Below are 7,158 nucleotides of genomic sequence, written 5' to 3' on the forward strand. Positions count from 1 at the left end.
ACTGTCACCTGCAAGACTCAAAAATACCATTTCTCTCCCCCGGGCTCACAACTGTCTGCGGCGCCCGGAAAACCAGCCAGGGCGCTGGGGACCTGGGGCCGGGGCCACCTCGCTCCGGCCTAGCCCCGCCGCCCTTGGTGTCCTCCCCGGGGCGTGCTTGGGACCCCACCCCCGGCTCCAGCACAGACGCCCCGGCCTCAGAAATCGCCCGGAAATGGGAGCTTGCGCGAAGCACTGATGGTCCCCCAGGGGAGGCTCATGGACCCCGGCTCCCTGCCGCCTCCCGACTCCGAAGATCTCTTCCAGGATCTAAGCCACCTCCAGGAGACATGGCTTGCTGAAGCTCAGGTACCAGACAGTGATGAGCAGTTTGTTCCCGATTTCCATTCGGAAAACTTAGCTTTCCACAGCCCCACCACCAGGATCAAGAAGGAGCCCCAGAGTCCCCGCACAGATCCGGCCCTGTCCTGCAGCAGGAAGCCGCCACTCCCCTACCACCATGGCGAGCAGTGCCTTTATTCCAGTGCCTATGACCCCCCCCAGACAAATCACCATCAAGTCCCCCGTCCCTGGTGCCCCTGGACAGTCGCCCCTGCAGCCCTTTCCCAGGGCAGAACAACGGAGTTTCCTGAGATCCTCCAGCACCTCCCAGCCCCACCCCGGCCACGGGTACCTCGGGGACCACAGCTCCGTCTTCCAGCAGCCCCTGGACATGTGCCACTCCTTGGCATCTTCTCAGGGAGGGGGCCAGGAACCCCTCCCTGCCCCCTACCAACACCCGCTGTCGGAGCCCTGCCCATCCTACCCCCAGCAGAGCTTCAAGCAGGAATACCATGACCCTCTGTACGACCAGGCGGGCCAGCAGGGGGTCAGTGGGCAGTGGGCACAGGTACCCAGGGGTGGGGGTGGTGATCAAACAAGAGAGGACAGACTTCGCCTACGATTCAGACGTCCCCGGGTGTGCCTCACTGTACCTCCACTCCGAGGGCTTCTCGGGGCCCTCCCCCAGGGACGGGGCCGTGGACTATGGCTATGAGAAACCTCTGCGACCGTTCCCTGAGGATGTCTGCGTTGTCCCTGAGAAATTCAAAGGAGACATCAAGCAGGAAGGGGTTGGTGCATTCCGGGAGGGGCCGCCCTACCAGCGCCGGGGTGCCCTGCAGCTGTGGCAGTTTCTGGTGGCACTGCTGGATGACCCAACCAATACCCACTTCATTGCCTGAACAGGCCGGGGGATGGAGTTCAAACTAATTGAACCTGAGGAGGTTGCCAGGCTCTGGGGCATCCAGAAGAACCGGCCGGCCATGAATTACGACAAGCTGAGCCGCTCTCTTCCATACTATCATGAGAAGGGCATCATGCAGAAGGTGGCTGGCGAGCGCTACGTGTACAAGTTTGTGTGTGAGCCTGAGGCCCTGTTCTCTCTGGCCTTCCCGGACAACCAGCGTCCAGCTCTGAAGGCTGAGTTTGACCGGCCAGTCAGTGAGGAGGACACAGTCCCTTTGTCCCACCTGGATGAGAGCCCCCTTTGTCCCACCTGGATGAGAGCCCTGCCTACCTCCCAGAGCTGGCTGGCCCTGCCCAGCCCTTTGGTCCCAAGGGTGGCTACTCTTTCTAGCCGCCAGTGGCTTCTCCCCCTGTCACGGGTGGGTGCTGCCCTGTGTACATATCAGTGGATTTGGTGATGGGGGACCCCCCCACCCTGAAACCCACAGATGTCTCTGGAACAGATCCCCACTGTCCCGTCAGCCACTCTGGCCCAGACTCTGAGCTACTCACCAGTCTTTGGGAGGGAAAAGCAGGGAAAGATCAAATCTACAGGTGAAGTGTCAGGCTCCTGAGGTGCTTCGCCTCTGCCCCCAGGAGTCGAGCTCAGCTTCTTCCTAGTCCTGCCTGGAGGCCCAAGTCCCGCTCTCCTTCCCACCACAGAGAACACATTTGTTCTGTCCTGGGGACAGAGAGGAGCTTCCCAACTTTATTGTAGTGGGGGGCCAGGGGGTTCACCGAGCCCCCCAGTCTTCCAGTGTGGGCAGACAGAAGCTTAGGCTTTGTGCTCCGTCCCAAGCTGTGGCCTGGAGAGTCTGGTTGTCCGTTCTTGGTGCTCTCTGCTCCAGAGGCAGGGGTGAGGGGAAGGAAGCTGGGGTGGGGTGCTGGGCGAGGCAGGGAGGGCTGGGCTCCAAGGGCCCTTTGCCTCTCCTCCACCTTTTCCTAGGCCCACCCAGACCTGGGATTTCATGTCCACCTCCTCTGTCAGACCTTAATAAAGGCCCCTGCATCTCTGAAAAAAAAAAAATACCATTTCTCTCATGAATGTGGATATCATCATCTTTTCCTTCCCTCCTCCTCCTCCTCCTCCTCCTCCTCCTCCTCCTCCTCCTCCTCCTCCTCCTCCTCCTCCTCCTCCTCCTCTTCTTCTTCTTCTTCTTCTTCTTCTTCTTCTTCTTCTTCTTCTTCTTCTTCTTCTTCTTCTTCTTCTTCTTCTTCTTCTGGGTACTGAAGATGGAACCCAGGGGCATTCTACCTCAAGCTATACTCTCAGCCCTATTTTTTTTATTCTTTATTTTGAAACATGGTCTCACTAAGTTGCAGAGGACCTCACCAAGTAGCTGAGGCTGGCTGCAAACCTGTGATCCTCCTGTCTCAGCCTCCCAAGTGCTGGGATTACAAGTGTGCAACACCACACCCGGCTGATATCTTATATTTTTTAAGTTTTAAGCCAGGAACAGTGGCACACGCTTGTGATTCTAGCACTTGAGAGGCTGAGACAGGAGGATCACCGGTTCATGGCCAGCCTCAGGAACTGGTGAAGCTCTCTGCAACTTAGAGAGACCCTGTTTCAAAATAAAGAATAAAATAGGGTTGGCAGGTATAGCTCGAAGGTAGAATGTCCCTGGGCTCAATCCCCAGTACCAGAATAAGTAAATAAATATTTTAATGTTTTGGCACTGTAAATTTTAAACAATACAATTCACAAATAAGTTAATGTTCAGATGGTAGATTGCCTGCTTAAAATCTTTTACCTTATTTTTCAGAGCCCTATAATGTTTACAACCCACTAACAGACTCTTCGTCTTCTCTGCTTCCTAAGGATTTTGAAGGAAAACAGACTATTTTTTATTGTTGTTTGTTTGTGGTACAAGAGATTGAACCCAGGGGCATTCTACCTCTGAACTACACCCCCAGCCCTATACTTTTACTCTTTATTTTGAAACAGGGTCTCATTAAGTAGCAGAGAACCTCACTAAGCAGCTGAGACTGGCCGTGAACCTGCGATCCTCCTGTCTCAGCCTCCCAAGTACTGGGATTACAAGCGTGCGCCACCACACCTGACTTCTTATTTTCAATTTTACTAGTGGTTTCTCGTAATTTACAATAAAATAACTTGAATCTATTTTTCCTCTAATTATGAATGCAGTGGAAACAATATTATCTGGTTATACTCCCCTGTTTCATGAGAATTTAGGAAGTTTCTCTCCTCTCTCTCTCTTCCCTCTTCTCTCTTCTCTCTCTCTCTCCCTCTCTCTCTCTCTCTCTCTCTCTCTCTCTCTCTCTCTCTCTCTCTCTCTCTCTCTCTCTCTCTATCCCTGCCCTCCTCACCCCCATTTCCTAGCTTTTTTGTTGATCTGATTTATTTATTTATTTATTTATTTATTATTTACTTATTTTGCAGTACTGGGGATGAAACCCAGGGGCATTCTACCTCTGAGCTACACCCCCAGCCTGACTTTTTATTCTTTATTTTGAAACAGGGTCTCACTAACTTGCAAAAGGCCTCACTAAGTAGCTGAGGCTGGCCACGAACCTGAGTTCCTCTGGTCTCAGCCTCCCCAATGCTGGGATTACAAGCGTGCACCACCACGCCCGGCTCTGATTTCAAGTTTTCTATAATGATTCTTCTCTACTGAATGTCTTCTTTCCAGAAGTTTAAAAGCATTTGCATTTGCAAACTGGGCTGCCCAACAGCTTGAGGGGAGAGTGCTAACGTGTGGTCAATCGCAAGTTGCTTTAAGGCGAAAAAGACTAGCTCAGAGGTAGAATGCCCCTGGGTTCCATCCCCAGTACCGCAAAAAATAAAAATAAAAATAAATTAAAAAAACAGAGGTCCCGTGTGAGAACACTGATGTACTCAGACTACAATTAGATCTGAGAAACCTGAGGAAAAAATAGAAGCTGGGCCATTGCAGCCATTTGCATCATTTCCCAGTTTCTTAAGTACTGTGTGCTAACCGACGGCACTACCCAACACCTTATCCCTCCACCTCAAAGCCTTGTCATAACGGACTTCAGTGTCAGAAGTACTGTGAGACCAGCCGGGCGTGGTGGCGCACGCTTGTCATCCCAGCACTTGGGAGGCTGAGACAGGAGGATCGGGGTTTGCGGACAGCCTCAGCTACTTAGTGAGGCCCTTTGCAACTCAGTGAGACTTTGTTTCAAAATGAATAAAAAGTAGGGCTGAGAGTGTAGCTCAGAGGTAAAATGTTCCTGGATTCCATCCCCAGTACCGCAAAAAAAAAAAAAAAAAAAAAAAGTCAAAACCCTGATCTGACCTAGGGAAAGTCATCATCCTGTTTACCAGGAAGACGGAGGAAAAGATCTGATGCATGTGACCTCTACCATCTCCATCCTTGACTTGCGCCATTTAGTATCTGTGGAAGAACTGAATCAATTCACTCCAAAAATAACAGAGTCTGCGTGAGCTTTCTTCTCCCTGGTATAAACATGTCATTTCTGTTGCAATAACTTTATTTATTTTTATTTTCAAGACTAGGGCTTGGCTGGGTGTGGTGGCGCACACTAGTAATCCCAGCGCTTGGAAGGCTGAGACAGGAGGATCGTGGTTCGTGGCCAGCCTCAGCTACTTAGTGAGGCCCTTAGCAACTTAGTGAGACCCTGTTTCAAAATAAAGAATAAAAAGTCAGGCTGGAGGTGTCGCTCAGAGGTAGACTGCTCCTGCGTTTCATCCCCAGTACTGAAAAAAAAAAAAAAAAAGACTAGAAATTGAACCCAGGGGCATTCTACCTCTCAGCTACACCCCAGCCCTATTTTTTTTTATTTTTAATTCAGAATCAGGGCCTCACTAAGTTGAGGAGGCTGTCTGAGAACCTGTGATTCACCTATCTCAGCCTCCCAAGTACTGAAGGCCTCTGAAATTTTAAACCCCACTCACCCCCATCACCCCCTTAGCATTGAGTTCCCTCTTGTTTCAGCACCTGGAGCTTTCCTGAACCTAAGTTACATAACTAGGACACTTTTGCTATTTTTTATAGAGTAACACTATGTTGTCAGAGTATGAGAAGGGACTTCCAAAGTGAGTGCTTCTTCTCTGAAAGTTTCCAAAAGTCTCTTTACTCTCGTTGTTGTTTGCAGTATTGGAGATGGAACCCAGGAGCATTCTACCTCTGAGCTACAGCCCAGCTCTATTTTTTATTCTTTATTTTGAAACAGGGTCTCACTGAGCTGCAAAGGGCCTCACTAAGTAGCTGAGGCTGTCCTCGAACCGCGATCCTCCAGGCTCAGCCTCCCGAATGCTGGGATGACGAGCGTGCGTCTCCACGCCTGGCTCTCTTCACTCTTAATGTAATCCTGCTGCCCAAAAACCACCCCACCTAGAGCAGAGGCAGAATTGCTTCAGGCAGAAACCCAGGGTCCTCCTGAGACTGCAGGTCTCAATATTTATCTTTTGACCCACAAAATAGATAAGAGCCAATTCTTAGAATAGAGAAAGAGTTAGGGAGGCCTGTGTATTGCAAAACAAAAGAATGCGTGCTCAGAGAAGAGTTCCTTGAACAGGTCACAGAATAACAAACGGAGAAGGAAGGACACCAGGTGAGCCTTGTACGCAGTGCTCCTCCACAGTGGGGTGGGGAGGAAGGCCCCAGGTGAGTCCGGTGCACAGCGGTCTCTAAAGCAAGCTATAGGATGCACACTTAGGCCCATGTATTTCCCTTCCTGGATTAAGTGGGAGAAATGCGTTTATTGGGCACCTTTGAGTAAGACTGACTGGAGCTGACCCTCCCTTGCTGGGGCCGCCCCACAGGAGCACTCCAGGTATGCAGGGAAGGCGCTCACCCCACCGCCTTCAGTCCATTCCCACCCTGCATCTATGGTAGGCTAGTGCTTTCTCTTAGAGACTCCTGGCGAGTAGCAATTTCATCAGGGTGTGTTCTGGAGTAAAAGGTCGTCCAGAGTGGTCCACGCCATGCTGGGAAACGCCCAGGTTCTCCTGGGCTCCCATCGAGGACCCAGGGAGCTCAGAGGCACCCGGGCCCAAAAGACGACTGAGGTCAGGAGGAAGGAGCATGGTCCAGTCATGAGGCCAGCAGCAGCTGCCATGCTGGCCCAGGACAAGCAGAACCAGACAAGAAGGTGCTGCAGGTGTAGAAAGAGACACCCCAGCCAGGACACGATTCTCTGCCAAGACCCATAACAAGTACAGAGGACAGCCAAAAAGGTGGACACCCTCTCCCCTAGCTCCCGAGGACGGCGAGGAGCCCGTCCTGGGCCAGCTGTTTGTGGGTCCCAGTGACCTGTCTCTTGCAGAGCACCTCACAGGTTCCTGGGCTAGCTCATATTTGCCGTGCTGGGAATTGTGCCCGTATTGGAAAATGGCTCTAGTATTAATTTCCAAAATGTAAAAAGCAGTCAGAATGGGCGTGGTGGCTCACACTTGTAATCCCACGTGGGAGGCGGAAACAGGAGGATCGCGCTGGTTCGAAGCCAGCCTTGCTGGCTTAAGATTGCTCAGGCACTCAGGCAGGGAGGGGCCGCAGGTTTTAAAAGCAGAGCTCCCCCCTCTCTCTTTCTCTCTGCCCTTTGTTCTAATGATTAACTTATAGTAAGAATGTAAAGGAAATTAAGGCCTTTAGCCTTAAAAGCCCTAGAGACAATTGAAGCCTTTAGCCCTAAAAATATGTAGAGGCCATCAATGCCTCTGTTTGCCTCCTCTGTGACCTGGCCTGGGTGTAGGAAAGCAAAACTCCATGCGCTGCTTCGAAGCACCCACAGTTGATGAGCAACCAATACTGCCCAGTACATTAGAGGCAAAAGCCAGGTAGATTATTGACCCCGCACTCAGTACGTGTGCTGTCTGGAGACAAAGAGGCACCACCTACCTAAAAAATAAGTTACTAGCCTATTGCCTTGGTAACACTGATAAGA

At 51.3% G+C, this 7,158-nt stretch overlaps 1 pseudogene across 1 annotated transcript; it reads left to right on the forward strand.

Annotated features, from left to right (window-relative positions):
* The first annotated feature begins 258 nt into the window (after positions 1-258).
* On the forward strand, positions 259-1,618 carry LOC308260254 (ETS translocation variant 4-like; annotated as a pseudogene). Its single transcript has one exon. The product of its transcript is annotated as an ETS translocation variant 4-like (transcript).
* Positions 1,619-7,158: the final 5,540 nt, after the last annotated feature.

The sequence above is a fragment of the Muscardinus avellanarius genome, assembly GCF_963383645.1.
Source record: "Muscardinus avellanarius genome assembly, chromosome: 3".
NCBI classification, from domain to species: domain Eukaryota; kingdom Metazoa; phylum Chordata; class Mammalia; order Rodentia; family Gliridae; genus Muscardinus; species Muscardinus avellanarius.